Here is a 20958-nt window from a genome sequence, read left to right on the forward strand (position 1 = left end):
ATTGAAGACATGATTGTCAGAGTTGGGCCATTCGCCTTTCCCACTAACTTTGTTGTGCTAGAGATGGAGGAGCACAAGAGTGATACTCTCATTCTAGGAAGACCCTTCCTAGCAACTGGACGATCCCTCATTGACGTCCAATAGGGGAAAATAACCCTGAGAGTCAATGATGATGAGTTCAAGCTGAACGCTGTCAAAGCCATGCAGCATCCAGACACATCAAAAGACTGCATGAAAGTTGATCTTATTGACTCTTTGGTAGAAGAGATCAACATGGCTGAGAGTCTTGAATCAGAGTTGGAAAACATCTTTAAAGATGTTCAGCCTGATTTAGAGGATTCAGAGGACATGAAAGAGCCTCTGAAATTTCTTCTGGAAGAGGAGAAACCTCCTAAACCCGAGCTCAAGCCATTACCACCATCCTTGAAATATGTGTTTCTGGGAGAAGGTGACACTTTTCCAGTGATCATAAGATCTGCTTTAAATTCACAGGAAGAGGAGGCACTTATTCAGGTGCTAAGGACACACAAGACAGCTCTTGGGTGGTCCATAGGTGACCTTAAGGGCATAAGCCCAGCTAGCTGCATGCACAAAATCTTATTGGAGGATAATGCCAAACCAGTGGTTCAACCACAGAGGTGGCTAAATCCAGCCATGAAAGAAGTAGTGTAGAAAGAGGTCACCAAACTACTAGAGGCTGGGATTATTTATCCTATTTCTGATAGCCCCTGGGTGAGCCCTGTCCAAGTCGTCCCAAAAAAGGGAGGCATGACAGTGATTCATAATGAAAAAAATGAACTGGTTCCTACAAGAACAGTTACAGGGTGGCGCATGTGTATTGACTATAGAAAGCTCAATACAGCCACCAGAAAGGATCATTTTCCTTTACCATTCATAGACCAGATGCTAGAAAGACTAGCAGGTCATGATTATTACTGCTTTTTGGATGGCTACTCAGGCTATAACCAGATTGCAGTAGATCCCCAGGATCAAGAGAAAACAGCATTCACATGTCCATCCGGAGTGTTTGCTTATAGAAGGATGCCATTTGGGCTATGTAATGCGCCTGCAACCTTCCAGAGATGCATGCTCTCTATTTTCTCTGATATGGTGGAAAAATTTCTGGAAGTCTTCATGGATGACTTCTCAGTATATGGAGACTCATTCAGCTCCTGTCTTGATCACCTGAAATTTGTTCTAAAAAGATGCCAAGAGACCAACCTAGTTTTAAACTGGGAAAAGTGTCACTTCATGGTGACTGAAGGAATTGTCCTTGGGCATAAAATCTCAAACAAGGGAATAGAGGTGGATCAAGCAAAAATAGAGGTAATTGAAAAATTACCACCACCTGCCAATGTTAAGGCAATCAGAAGCTTTCTGGGGCATGCAGGATTCTATTGGAGGTTTATAAAGGATTTTTCAAAAATCGCAAAACCTCTAAGCAATATGCTAGCTGCTGACACGCCATTTGTGTTTGACACAGAGTGCCTGCAGGCGTTTGAAACGCTGAAAGCTAAGCTGGTCACAGCACCAGTCATTTCTGCACCAGACTGGACGTTACCATTTGAGCTAATGTGTGATGCCAGTGATCATGCCATTGGTGCAGTATTGGGACAGAGGCATGACAAGCTTCTGCATGTCATTTATTATGCCAGTCGCGTTCTAAATGATGCCCAAAAAAAGTACACAACCACAGAAAAAGAATTACTTGCAGTGGTTTACGCCATTGACAAGTTCAGATCATACTTAGTAGGATCAAAAGTGATTGTGTATACTGACCATGCTGCTCTTAAATATCTACTCACAAAGCAGGATTCAAAACCCAAGCTCATCAGATGGGTATTGCTTCTGCAAGAGTTTGATATAGAAATAAGAGACAGAAAAGGGACAGAGAACCAAGTGGCTGATCATCTATCCCGGATAGAGCCAGTGGAAGGGACGTCCCTCCCCTTTCTTGAGATCTCTGAGACGTTTCCTGATGAGCATTTATTTACCATTCAGGAAGCACCATGGTTTGCCGATATTGCAAACTATAAAGCTACAAGGTTCATACCCAAGGAGTACAACAGGATACAAAAGAAGAAATTAATTACTGATGCAAAGTATTACTTGTGGGATGAACCCTATCTCTTTAAGAGATGTGCAGACGAAATAATCCGTAGGTGTGTGCCTAGAGAAGAGGCACAGAGGATCCTATGGCATTGCCATGGATCTCAATATGGAGGCCATTTCGGAGGTGAGCGAATAGCCACCAAGGTCCTCTAATGTGGCTTCTATTGGCCCACACTCTATAAAGATTCCCGAGAGTTTGTACGTAACTGTGACAGTTGCCAAAGAGCTGGTAATCTGCCTCATGGTTATGCCATGCCTCAACAAGGAATCTTGGAAATTGAGTTGTTTGACGTATGGAGAATTGACTTCATGGGACCTTTCCCACCATCATACTCAAACACTTATATTCTGGTGGCAGTTGACTATGTATCAAAATGGGTTGAGGCTATTGCCACACCCACCAATGATACTAAAACAGTGCTGAAGTTCCTCTAGAAACATATCTTTAGCAGGTTTGGTGTCCCTAGAGTACTAATCAGTGATGGGGGCACTCACTTCTGCAATAAACAGCTTTACTCTGCCATGGTTCGGTATGGAATTCGCCACAAGGTGGCCATTCCATATCATCCACAAACCAATGGGCAAGCTGAAGTCTCTAATAGAGAATTAAAGAGAATCCTGGAACGGACAGTAAATACCCGTAGAAAGGATTGGGCAGGGAGCTTGGATGATGCTCTGTGGGCTTACAGGACAGCATTCAAGACCCCTATAGGGACCTCTCCATACCAACTCGTGTATGGTAAGGCATGTCACCTGCCCGTGGAACTGGAACATAAGGCCTACTGGGCAACCAGATTCCTAAACTTTGATGCCAAACTAGCAGGAGAAAAATGATTGCTCCAGCTAAATGAGCTAGAGGAATTCAGATTCACAGCTTTCGAAAATGCCAAGCTTTATAAAGAAAATAAAAAAAGTGGCATGACAGAAAGCTGTCATCTAGAATCTTTGAACCAGGACAAAAGGTTCTATTGTTTAACTCTAGACTCAAGCTATTCCCCGGGAAACTGAAATCCCGGTGGAGGGGACCATACGTGATTACAAGTGTATCACCATATGGTTATGTGGAGCTTCAAGATATTGATTCTGATAAGAAGTTCATTGTCAATGGACAGAGAATCAAGCATTATCTTGAAGGCAACATTGAGCAAGAATGCTCAAGGCTGAAGCTAGATTAAAAGCTCAGCAAGGTCCAGCTAAAGACAATAAAGAAGCGCTTGCTGGGAGGCAACCCAGCCATGGGGCAACAATCCTCTAAGCATTTTGCCCTACTTTTATTTTTATTTTTATTTTTATTTTTATTTGTTTATATAAAGTTCACTGACACTAAGGTGAGGAATCATTTACCGAAGACCTCGGCACACAAAACAGAGAAAAAGAGCTCACTGGCAAGAAAACGCCAGTAAAAGTGTATTTCGGGCGTTCAACGCCCAAAATGGGCATTCACTGGGCGTTGAACGCCAGTAATGGTAGCAATCTAGGTGTTCAACGCCAGAAATGGGCACCCACTGGGCGTTGAACGCCAGTAATGGCAGCAGCTGGGCGTTGAACGCCCAGGAGAGCAGCAATTGGGCGCTGAACGCCCAAAACAGGCAGTGTTTGGGCGTTCAAACACCAGGATGGTAGGGAGGAGACAAAACTCATTTTTGTTCAAAATTTTTCATTCTAAATCTTGATTTTCATACTTCAATTCATGATTTCTTACATAAACATGTCAAGAACCCTGATTTCTAAATTCAATAATTTCTAAAAACCCTACCACTAAAAATATCAAATGTATTTTAATCCATAAGCACCAGACATCTTTGCAAATTCAATCTAACTCTTTTCAAAAAAATTTTTACAAATCTATCTTTTTCAACCCATCATTATCTTTTTCAAAACCACCACTTTATCTTTTTCAAAAATTAAATCTATCTTTCTCAAAAATCTTTCGTATCCTCTCAATTTTAAACTATATCTTCTCTTATCATATCTTCTATCTTATCTTTTCCAAATAAATCTTTTTATCATATCTTTATCTCTTTTTTCGAAAACACACCCTCCCCCTTATAAATTTGAGTTCGGCCACCCTCCTCTCCCATCAACAATTGCCCCTAGCTCTCCTTCTATCCCTCTCCTTTCTCTCTTTTTTCTTGAGGACAAGCAAACCTCTAAGTTTGGTGTGTTTATCCGCAATCACTAAGATCATGGCCCCCAAAGGAAAACAACCCACTCCAAGAGGCAAGAAAGAGAGCATTCCAAAACCACTTTGGAATCAAGGGAAGTTCTTATCTAAAGAACATTCGGACCATTATAACAAAATAATGGGTCTGAGATCAGTGATTCCGGAAGTTAGATTCGATCTGAAAGAAGATGAATACCCAGAGATCCAGGAGCAAATTCGAATCAGGAGCTGGGAAGTCCTAGCTAATCCTGAAACGAAAGTGGGAAGGAACATGGTCCAGGAGTTCTATGCTAATATGTGGCAAACTGACAAGCAGAAACTATCTGGGACTACTCTCTATGACTATCGGACCGTGGTCAGAGGAAAGATTGTTCATACCCACCCTGACAGGATCAGGGAGATCTTAAAGCTACCTCAGCTGAAGGATGATCCAGACTCCTTCAATAGGAGGATGATGAGAGCAGACAAGGGCCTGGATAAGATTCTAGAGGACATATGTATCCCTGGAGCCAGGTGGACCACCAACACAAAGGGTGTCCCAAATCAACTCAAGAGAGAGGATCTCAAACCAGTTGCCAGAGGATGGCTAGACTTCATTGGGCATTCTCTGTTGCCTACTAGCAACCGTTCTGAAGTCACAGTTAAAAGAGCAGTGATGATCCATTGCATCATGATGGGAAAGGAAGTGGAGGTTCATCAGCTGATTTCAGCTGAACTCTACAAAATTGCTAACAAAAATTCTAAAGAGGCCAGGTTGGCTTATCCAAGCGTGATTTCTCTGCTCTGCAAGGACGCTGGAGTAAGGATGGGAATAACTGAGTATATCTCAGTTGAGAAGCCAATCACCAAAGCATCAATGGAAAAACAACAAGCACAGGATGATCCCATCAAGAAGAGAGCACAGGAATTCCTCCCAGAGATCCCTCAATCTGAATACTGGGAGTATCTTGAAACGTCTGTTACCAAGATACGGGAAGCTATGGAGCAAATAATAAAAGAACAGAAGGAACACAGTCAAATGCTGACCTATATGTTTAAAGAACAAGAGGAGCAAGGACGTGACTTAAGGGAATTGAAGCGCCAAAAGTCTTCTCTTGCAGGACCAAGCACCCTAAGGATCAGAGGAACCTCCGTTCCCCCAGAATAAAGGTTGTTAATTTCCAATTTCTACCTTAACTCTGTGACAGTGTCCTTATAGAAGTTTACCTTAGGAGTCATATAGTAGTAATTAGTATCTATTTTGATTTTATCTCCAATTAAGCTATAGTTTATTTTTCTCATCATTAGCAAACATGAATAAAGTAGTAGATCTTTTGAATAAGAGGCAATAAAATTTCGAGTTTTAATAAGAAAAATTCTAATTAGTTAAATGTGGTGGCAATGCTTTCTGTCTTCTGAATGAATGCTTGAACAGTGCATATGTCTTTTGAATTTGTTGTTTAAGACTGTTAAATATGTTGGCTCTTGAAAGAATGATGAACATGAGACATGTTATTGATAATCTGAAAAATCATAAAAATGATTCTTGAAGCAAGAAAAAGCAGCAAAGAACAAAGCTTGCAGAAAAAAAATATAGAAAGAAAAAGAAAAAGCAAGCAGAAAAAGCCAAAAGCTCTTAAAACCAAGAGGCAAGAGCAAAAACCCAATAACCCTTAAAACCAAAAGGCAAGGGCAAATAAAAAGGATCCCAAGGCTTTGAGCATTAGTGGATAGGAGGGCCTAAAGGAATAAAATCCTGGTCTAAGCGGCTAAACCAAGCTGTCCCTAACCATGTGATTGTGGCGTGTAGGTGTCAAGTGAGAACTTGAGACTGAGCGGTTAAAGTCAAGGTCCAAAGCAAAAAGAAGAGTGTGCTTAAGAACCCTGGACACCTCTAATTGGGGGCTTTAGCAAAGCTAAGCCATAATCTGAAAAGGTTCACCCAATTATGTGTCTGTGGCATTTATGTATCTGGTGGTAATACTGGAAAACAAAGTGCTTAGGGCCACGGCCAAGACTCATAAAATAGCTGTATTCAAGAATCATCACACTGAAATAGAAGAATCAATAACACTATCTGAATTCTAAGTTCCTATAGATGCCAATCACTCTGAGCTTCAATGGAAAAAGTGAGATGCCAAAACTGTTCAGAAGCAAAAAGCTACTAGTCCCGCTCATCTAATTAGAATCTGAGCTTCACTCAAAAACTCTGAGATATTATTGCTTCTCAACCCATTAGTCTTCTATTTTATTTGTCTAGTTGCGTGAGGACAAGCAACAGTTTAAGTTTGGTGTTGTGATGAGCGGATATTTTATACGCTTTTTGGGGTTAATTTCATATAGTTTTTAGTATGTTTTAGTTAGTTTTTAGTTTATTTTCATTAGTTTTTAGGAAAAATTCATATTTCTGGACTTTACTATGAGTTGTGTATTTTTTTGTAATTTCAGGTATTTTTCTGGCTGAAATTGAGGGAGCTGAGCAAAAATCTGATACAGGCTGAAAAAGGACTGCTGATGCTGTTGGATTCTGACATCCCTGCACTCAAAGTGGATTTTCTGGAGCTACAAAACTCGAAATGGCATGCTTCTAATTGCGTTGGAAAGTAGACATCCAGGGCTTTCCAGCAATATATAATAGTCCATACTTTTCATAAGAATAAACGACGTAAACTGGCGTTCAACGCCAGTTCTCTGCCCAATTCTGGCGTCCAGCGCCAGAAAAGGATCAAAAGCTGGAGTTGAACGCCCAAACTGGCACAAAAACTGGCGTTCAACTCCACAAATGGCCTCTGCACGTGAATTGCTTAAATCTCAGCCCCAGCACACACCAAGTGGGCCCCAGAAGTGGATCTCTGCATCATCCATCATAGTTTACTCATTTTTTGTTAACCTAGGCTACTAGTTTAGTATTTAAACAACTTTTAGAGACTTATTTTAGAATCTCATGACATTTTAGATCTGAACTTTGTACCCTTTGACGGCATGAGTCTCTAAACTCCATTGTTGGGGGTGAGGAGCTCTGCTGTGTCTCGATGAATTAATGCAAGTATTTCTGTTTTCTATTCAAACACGCTTGTTCCTATCTAAGATGTTCATTCGCGCTTAACTGTGATGAAGGTGATGATCCGTGACACTCATCACCATTCTCAACCCATGAACGTGTGCCTGACAACCACCTCCGTTCTATATCAGATTGAATGAGTATCTATTAGATCTTTTAATCAGAATCTTCGTGGTATAAGCTAGAAGTGATGGCGGCATTCATGAGAATCCGGAAAGTCTAAACCTTGTCTGTGGTATTCCGAGTAGGATTCAAGGATTGAATGACTGTGACGAGCTTCAAACTCCTGAAGGCTGGGCGTTAGTGACAAACGCAAAGGAATCAAGGGATTCTATTCCAACCGGATCGAGAACCAACCGGTGATTAGCCGTGCTGTGACAGAGCGCGTGAGCGTAGTTTTCACTGGAAGGATGGAAGGTAGCCATTGACAACGGTGATCCACCAACACACAGCTTGCTATGGGAGGACGTGCATGCGTGAACAAGAAGACAGAGGAAAGCAGAGATTCAGAAGACAAAGCATCTCCAAAACTCCAACATATTCTCCATTACTGCATAACAAGTAACCTTTAATCCATGCTCTTTTGTTTATTTGCAATTAAACTGATAAACATAATTGACTTCCTGACTAAGATTTACAAGATAACCATAGATTGCTTCAAACTAACAATCTCCGTGGGATTCGACCCTTACTCACGTGAGTTATTACTTGGACGACCCAGTGCACTTGCTGGTCAGTGGTACGAGTTGTGAAAAGTGTGATTCACAATTTGTGCACCACAACCCAATGTTTATTTATCTAATTTTATTTTTGTTTTTCATGTTTTCTTAGGTTCATGATCATGTGGAGTCACAAAATAAACGAAAAATTTAGAAACAGAATCAAAAACAGCGGAAGAAAAATCACACCCTGGAGGAAGCACCTGTCTGGCGTTCAAAGCCAGAATAGAGCATGGTTCTGGCGCTGAACGCCCAAAATGGGCAGTATCTGGGCGCTGAACGCCCAAAATGGGCAGCATCTGGGCGCTGAACGCCAGAATTGCACCCTGGAGAAGAGCTGGCGCTGAACGCCCAGAACAAGCATGGTTCTGGCATTCAACGCCAGAAATGGGCAACAAATGGGCGTTGAACGCCCAAAATAGGCACCAACCTGGCGCTGAACGCCCAGAGTTGTGTGCAAGAGCATTTTACATGCCTAATTTGGTGCAAGGTTGTAAATCTTTGAACACCTCAGGATCTGTGGATCCCACAGGATCATCTCAGGATCTGTGGACCCCACAGGATCCCCACTACCTCCACTCACTCTCTTCTCTCTTCTCAATCACCCTCTATTCCCAATAAACACTCTTCCCCAACACCCTTCACCTATCACCTCCATCTTTCTTCCCTATTAACCCTTCACCACTCACATCCACCCACTCTTCCCCATAAACCTACCCAATAAACTCCACCTACCTTCAAAATTCAAATCAATTTCCCACCCAAACTCACCCATATGGCCGAACCTTAACCCCCCCTCCCTTCCCTATATAAAGCCTTCCATTCTTCCTCATTTTCACACAATACAACCCTCTCTTCTCTTCTTGGCCGAAACACACCTCCCCCCTCTTCTCCATCTTTTCTTCTTCTTCTTCTTCATCTAATTCTTTATTTTCTTGCTCGAGGGCGAGCAATATTCTAAGTTTGGTGTGGTAAAAGCATAAGCTTTTTGTTTTTCCATTACCATTGATGGCACCTAAGATCGGAGAATCCTCTAGAAAAGGGAAAGGGAAGACAAAAACTTCCACCTCCGAGTCATGGGAGATGGAAAGATTCATCTCCAAAGCTCATCAAGACCACTTCTATGATGTTGTGGCCAAGAAGAAGGTGATCCCCGAGGTCCCTTTCAAACTCAAAAGAAATGAGTATCCGGAGATCCGACATGAAATTCAAAGAAGAGGTTGGGAAGTTCTAACAAATCCCATCCAACAAGTCGGCATCCTAATGGTTCAAGAGTTCTATGCCAATGCATGGATCACCAAGAACCATGATCAAAGTAAGAACCCGGATCCAAAGAACTATGTTACAATGGTTCGGGGAAAATACTTGGATTTTAGTCCGAAAAATGTGAGGTTGGCGTTTAACTTGCCTATGATGCAAGGAGATGAATGCCCCTACACTAGAAGGGTCAACTATAATCAAAGGTTGGACCAAGTCCTCATGGACATATGTGTGGAAGGAGCTCAATGGAAGATTGACTCCAAAAATAAGCCGGTTCAACTAAGAAGACTGGACCTCAAGCCTGTAGCTAGAGGATGGTTGGAGTTCATCCAACGCTCCATCATCCCCACTAGCAACCGATCTGAAGTTATTGTGGATCGGGCCATCATGATCCATAGCATCATGATTGGAGAGGAAGTAGAAGTTCATGAAGTCATCTCCCTTGAACTCTACAAAATAGCCGAAAAGCCCTCCCCTGGGGCAAGGCTAGCTTTTCCTCATCTTATTTGCCATCTATGTTACTCAACTGGAGCTTTTATAGAAGGAGACATTCACATTGAGGAAGAGAAGCCCATCACTAAGAAAAAGATGGAGCAAGCAAGAGAGCCCATTCATGGAGCTCAAGAGGCGTATGAAGCTCATGACCATGAGATCCCGGAGATGCCTCAAATGCATCTTCCTCCACAAAACTATTGGGAGCAAATCAACACTTCCTTAGGAGAATTAAGTTCCAACATGGGACAATTAAGGGTGGAACATCAAGAGCACTCCATCATCCTTCATGAAATAAGAGAAGATCAAAAAGCAATGAGGGAGGAGCAACAAAGACAAGGAAGAGACATAAAAGAGCTTAAGGACATCATTGGTTCCTCAAGAAGGAAACGCCACCATCACTAAGGTGGACTCATTCCTTGTTCTTACATTCTCTGTTTTTCATTTTCTATGTTAAGTGCTTATCTGTGTTTGTGTCTTCATTACATGATCATTAGTAGTTAGTAACTTTGTCTTAAAGTTATGAATGTCCTATGAATCCATCACCTCTCTTAAATGAAAAATGTTTTAATTCAAAAGAACAAGAAGTACATGAGTTTCGAATTTATCCTTGAACTTAGCTTAATTATATTGATGTGGTGACAATGCTTCTTGTTTTCTGAATGTATGCTTGAACAGTGCATATGTCTTTTGAAGTTGTTGTTTAAGAATGTTAAATATGTTGGCTCTTGAAGAATGATGACTAGGAGACATGTTATTTGATAATCTGAAAAATCATAAAAATGATTCTTGAAGCAAGAAAAAGCAGCAAAGAACAAAGCTTGCAGAAAAAAAAATAAAATAGGCGAAAAAAATAGAAAGAAAGAAAAAAGCAAGCAAAAAAAGCCAAAAGCTCTTAAAACCAAAAGGCAAGGGCAAATAAAAAGGATCCCAAGGCTTTGAGCATCAGTGGATAGGAGGGCCTAAAGGAATAAAATCCTGGTTTAAGCGGCTAAACCGAGCTGTCCCTAACCATGTGCTTGTGGCGTGTAGGTGTCAAGTGAAAACTTGAGACTGAGCGGTTAAAGTCAAGGTCCAAAGCAAAAAAAGAGTGTGCTTAAGAACCCTGGACACCTCTAATTGGGGACTTTAGTAAAGCTGAGTCACAATCTGAAAAGGTTCACCCAATTATGTGTCTGTGGCATTTATGTATCCGGTGGTAATACTGGAAAACAAAGTGCTTAGGGCCACGGCCAAGACTCATAAAATAGCTGTGTTCAAGAATCATCATACTGAACTAGGAGAATCAATAACACTATCTGAACTCTGAGTTCCTATAGATGCCAATCATTCTGAATTTCAATGGATAGAGTGAGATGCCAAAACTATTCAAGAGGCAAAAAGCTACAAGTCCCGCTCATCTGATTGGAGCTATGTTTCATTGATAGTTTGGAATTTATAGTATATTCTCTTCTTTTTATCCTATTTGATTTTCAGTTGCTTGGGGACAAGCAACAATTTAAGTTTGGTGTTGTGATGAGCGGATAATTTATACGCTTTTTGGCATTGTTTTTAGTATGTTTTTAGTAAAATCTAGTTACTTTTAGGGATGTTTTCATTATTTTTTATGTTAAATTCACATTTCTAGACTTTACTATGAGTTTATGTGTTTTTCTGTGATTTTAGGTATTTTCTGGCTGAAATTGAGGGACTTGAGCAAAAATCAGATTCAGAGGTTGAAGAAGGACTGCTGATGCTGTTGGATTCTGACCTCCCTGCACTCAAAATGGATTTTCTGGATCTACAGAACTCAAAATGGCGCGCTTCCAATTGCGTTGGAAAGTAGACATTCAGGGCCTTCCAGCAATATATAATAGTTCATACTTTACCCAAGTTTAGATGACGCAAACTGGCGTTCAACGCCAGCTCTCTGCCCAATTCTGGCGTCCAGCGCCAGAAACAAGTTGCAAAGTGGAGTTCAACGCCCAAACTGGCACAAAAGCTGGCGTTCAACTCCAAGAATGACCTCTCCACGTGTAGACTTCAAGCTCAGTCTAAACACACACCAAGTGGGCCCCGGAAGTGGATTTATGCATCAATTACTTATTTCTGTAAACCCTAGTAACTAGTTTAGTATAAATAGGACTTTTTACTATTATATTAGACATCCTGAGTTTTATCTTTTGGAATCATCTTTGGATTATCTTTTGATCTATTGATCACGTTTGGGGGCTGGCCATTCGGCCATGCCTGGACCTTCATTACTTATGTATTTTCAACGGTAGAGTGTTTGCACTCCATAGATTAAAGTGTGGAGCTCTGCTGTTCCTCAAAGATTAATGTAAAGTACTACTGTGTTTCTATTCAATTCAACTTATTCCGCTTCTATGATATTCATTCGCTCTTCAACCTGAATGTGATGAACGTGACAATCATCATCATTCCCTATGAACGCGTGCCTGACAACCACTTCCGTTCTACCTTCGACTGAATGAGTATCTCTTAGATCTCTTAATCAGAATCTTCGTGGTATAAGCTAGATTGATGGCGGCTTTCATGAGAGTCCGGAAAGTCTAAACCTTGTCCGTGGTATTCCGAGTAGGACTCTGGGATTGAATGACTGTGACGAACTTCAAACTCGCACGTGCTGGGCGTAGTGACAGACGCAAAAGGATAGTAAATTCTATTCCAGTATGATCAAGAACCTCCAAGATGATTAGCCATGCAGTGACAGCGCATCGGACCATTTTCACAGAGAGGAATAGGATGCAACCAACGACAAGGGTGATGCCTCCAGACGATTAGCCGTGCTGTGACAGAGCATTTGGACCATTTTCCCGAGAGGATTGAAAGTAGCCATTGGCACCGGTGACATCCTTACACAAAGCCAGCCATAGAAAGGAGTAAGACTGATTGGATAAAGACAGCAGGAAAGTAGAGGTTCAGAGGAATGAATGCATCTCCATACGCTTATCTGAAATTCTCACCAATGATTTACATAAGTATTTCTATCCTTATTTTAGTATTAATTTCGAAAACTCCATAACTATTTTATATCCGCCTGACTGAGATTTACAAGGTGACCATAGCTTGCTTCATACCAACAATCTCCGTGGGACAGACCCTTACTCACGTAAGGTTTATTACTTGGACGACCCAGTGCACTTGCTGGTTAGTTATGCGAAGTTGTGAAGATATGTTTAGACCATGGTTCTGTGCATCCGTTTTTGGTGCCATAGCCAGGGAATCAATTTCGAATAATAATTCACAACCTGAGTAACAATTTCGCATACCAAGACCCTCATTTTTGGCATTAACCAACCCCTGTTTTATTTGTTTTCTATCTTTGCTTTATGTTACTTTCCTTCCCTTTTTCTTTCAGGACGGCCACCAGGAAGAGAACCAGAAGACGTTTACATGGGAGAGACAAACAAGTTCCTACGCACATTCCTTGATGAGAAAAGCGTCAGTTGAAATAACCTGTCCAGCTGCACATCTCAGCATGCACCGAGGATGGTGCAATCTTTAAGTGTGGGGAGGTCGATACCGATCTCCATGGGTTAGTTATTTTCTTCTCAACACCAATATTTTATTTAGTACATTGTTACATTTGCATGTTTCACTGCATGATTATTTGATTTTATGCATTTTAGCCACTACTTGGTTAAAATAATAAGTTTCTTTTTAGGACTCTATTTTTGAAAAATTTCACTAATTTAAATTGAAAATTTTTATGTTAAAACTTGTTTGAAGTTGTATTTGGAACATGGTTTTTTGAGCTAAAGAACACACAACCTGTGAGACTTTGAGCCTAAATATATGGTTACATTATTTAACCATAAATTTTTATTCTTGTGTGTTTACTTCTCTATGATTACAATATTTGCTTTGTTCCATTCTATATGTCCATTATTTAGTGTATTTACATGCTTGCATATGATTAAGGCCATTGTTTGATTTTAGCTCACTTATCCCAAATAAGCCTACCCTTTAAATCACCCTTGTCAGCCACTTTGAGCCTTGTAATCCCCATTTATTCTGTATTTTACCACATCACTAGTCTTAAGCAGAAAAACAATTAAATATCCTAATTGAATCTTTGGTTAGCTTAAGATAGGGATTGTGTAACAATTAAGTGTGGGGAAACTGTGGGAACATGGGTTAATAAGAGAATGTATCATGTTTCTAATTTATTTGAATATTGGGAATTTGGGAACCTACTCATGAAAAACCAAAATAGAAAAATAATGGAGAATCCATGTGCATTGATAAGTTATGTTTGCTTTTATGATTCAAAAAAAAAAGAAAAAAAAAAAAATATATATATATATATATATATATATATATATATATATATATATAAGGGGACAAAATTACCCCAATATTAAGTTTAATAAAAGATCAATGCACATGTGATAAAAATTAAAGAAAATTTGATACATGAGTATGGGAATTATACAAAAGTGGGAATTATGGGTAGCTAGGCATGAATTTAAAAGTATATAGAGTATATGTATATTAGGTGAAAGCTTAGGTTAATTAAAGATTCATATTATAGCTCACTTGGCCATACATATATCCTTACCTTTACCTCAGCCCCATTACAAACTCGAAAAGACCTCATGATGTTTGCATTGGTACATTAAATATTTGTTGATTGGTTAGATGAAGAACAAGGTTTAGAAAGCATGATTAGAGAAGAGTAGAGTGATTGACCCTAGACACTTGAGAGATTAGAGTGATATATACTACCAGTGAGGGTTCAATGCTTGATTCTATGTTCCCTGCTTTCATGAGCTATCTTCTTACAAGTTTACTTGTCTTTATTTTATATGATTCGAATTAGTGGAATTTGAATTATTTTTGTCTTGGAGAACTTATTTACTTTTAACCAAGTAGGTAGAAACATTTTTGCATGTAGTTGCATTCATATAGATAGGTTGCATTTCATACATCCTACCATTCCTCTTCATCTTTATAGTTTCTCTTGAGCTTAGCATGAGGATATGCTATTGTTTAAGTGTGGGGAGGTTGATAAACCTCTATTTCATGGTTTATCTTGTGCTCATTTGGGTGGTTCTTATCAACTCTTTACCCACTTATTCATACTATTTGCATGGTTTTACATTTGCCTTCCTAATTATGTGCTTTGATTGAAAACATGCTCCTTTGGACTTATAATTTCTAATATTAATCCTCTCTTATCACCATTAGATGCCTTGATATGTGTGTTAAGTGATTTCAGAGATTACAGGGCAGGAATAGCTCAGAGGATGGAAAGGAAGCATGCAAAAGTGGAAGGAATACAAGAAGTTGGAGAAATTGCTAAGTTGTCCAGCCTGACCTCTTCGCACTCAAACGGCTATAACTTTAACTATAGAGGTCCAAATGACACGGTTCTAGTTGCGTTGGAAAGCTAACGTCCGGGGCTTCGATTTGATATATAACATGCCATAGTTGCTCTGACGCTAGGTGACGCGACCGCGTGACCCATGCAGCCGCGTCGCAGTGACGAAAATCAGCGTGTTTGAATTCGCAACCAGCGAATTCTGGGCTGTTTCTGACCCAGTTCCCGGCCCAGAAAATACAGATTAGAGGCTATAAAGTGGAGGAATGCATCCATTCATCATCATGCTCTCATATTCACAATTTTAGGATTTAGATGTAGTTTTTAGAGAGAGAGGTTCTCTCCTCTCTCTTATGATTAGGATTAGGATTTCTCTTAGTTTTAGGAGTGACTCTCGATCCCAGATTCAATGTTCTTTTTATTTATTTTCTCAATTTAATTTATGAACATCTATGCCAGATTTAATTTCTTTTGTTACTGCAATTCGAGGTATTTTCAGATTTAAGATTGCTTTGCTTTATTTATATTGATGCTTTTAATTTAATTTAGATATTTTTCTCCCTTTTGGCTTTGGTCAAGTGATTGGTAGTACTTAAGTTATCAAACTCAGCAAGTGATTGAAATTGGCAGATTCTGCTTGAGCTAGGATTGCTCTAACACTAGTTTCTCTACAGGAGTTGACTAGGACTTGAGTATCAAGCAAATCAGTCCACTTAACCTTCCTTTGTTTAATAAAGGCTGACCAAGTGAGATTAAAACCCAATTCTCTTCACACCAGATAAGGATAACTAGGATAGGAATTCCAATTCTTATACCTTGCCAAGAGATTTTATTATTATTATTTTATTTTACTTGTCATATAACATATTCCCTCCTTACCTCCAAAACCCCAATTTACAAACTCATAACCAATAATAAGAACATACCTCCCTGCAATTCCTTGAGAAGACGATCCGAGGTTTAAATACTCGGTTATCAATTTTAAAGGGGTTTGTTACTTGTGACAACCAAAACATTTGTATGAAAGGATTTTTGAAGGTTTAGAAACTATACTTGCAACGAGGATTTATCCGTAAATTTCTAGACCACGCAAAAGTTCCTCTCATCAATGTGTTTCAAGCATATGATTCAGGACAGATAGTTGCCTTCCTACCTTATTGGTGAACCAACTTAGCTAATCTATTACCATACCACAAACTTAGGAACTTACTCCACAATATGAACTTCACTCTGGTTTTTCATCACACACATTCTCTTTTTTTTTAACTTAAAAGGACAAGCATACAAGTAAACAAGGTGAAGATGCAGCATTGACATTAAAACCAGCACATATATGACAAAAGCAATAAAAACAAACATTAAATTCTAATGATTTAAACTAATGAGTAACTATTAATCAAGGGCACCTTGGGACTTCCAATTTTTAGTATTTCAAGTATATGGAATTAAGTAACAATACAACCTTCGGGTGATGGTTTCTAGCTGTCCCCTTGTTGTCATCATCCATAGTTTTTGCTCCTTCGCTTCCTTGGATGATGGTGCACTATTTCCTCAGAAGGTTCCTGCAAAGTTATTGGAAGTTGCTTGTTCCCAAAGCACTTGAGAAATAGTTAGCTTGCATGTATGCTTGTGAATTTCTGAACTTAATTTGGTGTGTGAACACCAAACTTAGTTCCTTGCCTAGTACGACAGATTGCATACTTGCAGAGAGCCTCATATGTTGTTATTAACTAAACAACTATTAACTAAAGACTAAACTACGGCTAAGTGGTTCCCCTGATTGGTTGGAGCTAGCATTTTGCTATTGGAGTGTAGTGTGATTCTAACTAATATCTTTGGTGAAACACCAAACTTAGAATTACACTTTCACTCTTGGATTGTTTTGGTGTGGAACACCAAACTTAGCTCCTCGTAATACAAGGGAAACAACTTGTGATCTTCATTGAAATGACGATGAAAAAGAAACTACCTTAGGTTGGGTTGCCTCCCAACAAAGCGCTCTTTTAGCGTCGCTAGCTCGACGATTTTCCTTTGTCAGGGTGGTTGGTAGTGCTTCAAGTCCTCCCCCTTGCAGTAAATCTATCTCCATTGGCTTCATCACGGATCTCCACATGTTCTAAGGAGAGAACTCTGTTGATGGTAAAAACTTTAGGTAGCTGAGATGGGATGGTAGGAAGATCGGGGGGAATAGCTAGGAAGTAAGCTGAGATCACTTTATCCCCTGGAGAAAAGTCCTCTGTAGGGATCTTCTTGTTCCTCCACCTCCTAGGTGCCTTCTTCTTTGTTCCTTTTGATGTTGCCTTGCTCTTTGTGACCTCCTCTTCCAAGGAGATTTTGTTGCTGGTCTCATATAACTCTGGTGGTTTAGGTTCCTCCTGATTTTTCTTGAGCTGTGACAGCTGCTGATTGCCTTGTTCATCAACCAAGGGAATTCCCAGATGTGCTGGTTGTGCTTCAGTGCTTGTTTCTTCCTTCAGTATCTCACTGTGATCTTTCCTTGGTTCTTTGTTCTCTTGATCTGTTTCTTGTGAGGGCTTAAAAAGATTGAAAGTGAGTTGTTCATCATGGATCCTCAAAACTAGCTCCCCTCGCTCCACATCTATAAGCGCTCTGGCTGTAGCTAGGAATGGTCTTCCCAATATGATTGGGTGGAGGTGACTCTCTTCCATGTCCAATATGACAAAGTCTGTGGGCAGGAAGTATTTTCCAACCTTCACCAGCACGTTTTCAACCACTCCAATTGCTTGTTTTTGAGTTTTGTTTGCCAGCCTGATGACTACGTCTGTGGGTATAAGCTCATTGATTTGCAGCCTCTTCATAAGGGATAAAGGCATTAAGTTGATGCTTACTCCCAGATCACAAGTCCTTTGTCAAACATTATTTCTCCTATGGCACAGAGGATGTGAAAACTCCCTGGGTCCTTCCTTTTTGTAGGCAACTCTGGTTGAATGAGAGCACTGCACTCCTTACTCATCACTATGGTTTGTCCTCCCTTGAGTGAGCTTTTCCTGGTCAGCAGCTTCTTCATGTACTTAATGTATGAGGGCATTTGTTGGAGGGCCTTGATGAATGGTATGTTTACATGGAGAGATGCAAATATGTCAAGAAACCTTGAGTATATTCTCTTCTCTACACCACCATTGAGTAATTGGGGAAAAGGTGCATAGAGTCTTATCAGCTCCTTCTGTGAAATTTTGGGTGCTTGGTGCTCCTCTTCCTGTTTCTCTGCTGATGTATCTCCAGGTTGTTCTAATGGTTTGTTCGGTTCGTCCTCGGTCTCCTTATCACTTATAGTGACCATGTTGCAATCTTCCCATCTTACTTTCTTTGTTTCACCTCTCGGGTTCTCTATGTCACTTGGGAAGCTGTCTATAAGTTTGGGAATCTGCTCGGAGAGGTATCCCACTTGAAATTTCAGCCTCTTGATGGTGTCTCCCTGATTCTTGATATTGGCTCGTACCTCCTCCTTGAACACCTTGTTATCTTGAATCTCCTTGCATATTCCTTCAAGTAGTTTCTCAATCCTTGAGAGTCTGTCATCAGATGATGGTGGGTTGGGATTGGATGGATGAGAAGGGTTATCTTGGTTTTGGTATGGATGTGGAGAGGTGTTGTTAGGGTGGTATTGATATGATCTCTGTGTGGAATGTTGGTGAGTTGCATGGTTGTTGGGGTTGTGACGTCTCTGATCTTGGCCTTGATCTTGTTGATTTCCCCACCCAAAGTTTGGGTGATTCCTCCAACCAGGGTTGTAGGTCTTGGAGTATGGATCATGGGTCTGCCTGGGTGAGTTTCCAATGTAGTTGGCTTGTTCATGCTCACCTTCTGCCTCTGCATTCACCCCCTCTTGGGTTGTTGATGAGGTGGTGATTGCTGCTACTTGGTTCCTCTCCATCTTCTTGGTGAGGTCAACTAACTGTTTGGTAATAAGCTTGTTTTGGGCCAGCAGTGCATCCACATTGTTTAGCTCCATCACTCCTCTAGTGTTGCCTCTTTCAGAGGCATAGAAGTAGTCATTCTCTACTACAGTCTCAATGACATCTATGGCTTCCTCAATGGTCTTCTTTTTGTTCAGAGATCCCCCGGATGAGTGGTCTACTGCCTTCTTTGATTCATAGGAGAGGCCTTCATAGAAAATGTGTAGCTGCACCCATTCATTGAACATATCTGGTGGACACCTTCTTGTCAGGTCCTTAAACCTCTCCCATGATTCGTAGAGAGTCTCACCATCTTGTTGCCTGAAAGTTTGAACCTTAGCTCTCAACCTGTTGATTCTTTGAGGAGGATAGAATCTTGCCAAGAATTTTTTCACCACATCTTCCCAGGTTGTTAAGCTCTCCTTCGGGAAGGACTCCAGCCATTTAGATGCCTTGTCCTTGAGTGAGAAGGGAAATAAGAGTAGTCTATAGGTGTCAGGATGAACACCGTTAGACTTCACAGTATCACATATCCTCAGGAAGGTGGTTAAATATTGGTTGGGGTCTTCTTGGACACCTCCTCCGAACGAACAGTTGTTCTGAACAAGGGTGATGAGTTGTGGTTTTAGTTCAAAGTTGTTGGCATGTATGGTTGACTTTTGAATGCTATTCCCACAGTTTCCTGGGTTTGGGTTGATATAAGAGCCTAAAACTCTTCTCTCCTGCCCAGCATGATTTGCTAGACCTTCTCTGTCATGGTTGTGAGCTTCTTCTTCATGATGGTTCTCCATATTTTCATCCATGTTTAGTTCAAAATACTCCTCTTCTTCCTCCGCACCAACTACTCTCTTTCCTCTTGCTTCCCTCCTTAATCTAAGGAAGGTCCTCTCAGGTTCAGAATCAAAGGAAGTTGAAGCCCCGCTTCTTCTCCCTATCATACAACCAACAAGGCACAAGCAAGGAAATAGATGTAGAAAGTATTTCTGTTAGAATTGCTGTTAGTGTGAGTGATGCAATATATCAAACAGTTAGTGGGTTAGTGGATTGAATTGTAAACAACTAAAAAAAAGTAGGGGAAAGGGGAGAAAATAACTAAAACTAAAAGTAAATTACTCAAACAGAAATTTAAATCAAACAAAAGAAAAATGCTCAATCTAGTTATCCACCAATTTAATCATTGTAGATACAAAATCAATCCCCAGCAACGGCGCCATAAACTTGAAGCATGGAAACTTGTCTCTCAACAATTTTCCATCGGCAAGTATACCGAATTGTCGTCAAGTAAAAACTCACAATAGAGTGAGGTCGAATCCCATAGGGATTGATTGGTCAAGCAACTTTAATTAGAGGAATGTTCTAGTTGAACTAAGCAGAATTGGATTTGAGATTTGCAGAAAATTAAATGGCGGGAAAGTAAATAGCAGAAAATGTAAATGCTGGAAATAAAGAGCTGAATGTAAATAGCAGAAAGTAAATTGCAGAATCTTAAATGGAAATGGGGAAGATGCTCATAAAAGTAGATTGCAAAATTTAAAGAGAATGGGTAAGATCAGAAATGGGGAATTCATTGGGCTTAGGAGATGTTGCATTCTCCGGATCAAGTTCATTTTTATCTCTTCCTCAATCAATGCATTCATTGATATCCTTGGCAATCTTAAGTGATCAAATTCCAATTTCTTGGTAATTCAATCTCTCAAATCTTGATCAATAGCCAATTCCTTAGTCAATTGCTCATGAGAAGAGATGAAGTATGGTCACTGATTATACCACATGTATTTCCAAATCAAAGTGTTGGTAGGATTATATGTCACTATATCCATCCAAACCCCAATTTGGTCCAACATGAGAAAGCATTTCTAGCATGATCTCTTCATTCCTCTTCCAAAGTTCCGAAGAGATCCAAGTATGAATAGCTTCTTTTCCAAGAT

The sequence above is a fragment of the Arachis hypogaea genome, chromosome 11 (genome assembly GCF_003086295.3).
Source record: "Arachis hypogaea cultivar Tifrunner chromosome 11, arahy.Tifrunner.gnm2.J5K5, whole genome shotgun sequence".
Lineage (NCBI taxonomy): Eukaryota > Viridiplantae > Streptophyta > Magnoliopsida > Fabales > Fabaceae > Arachis > Arachis hypogaea.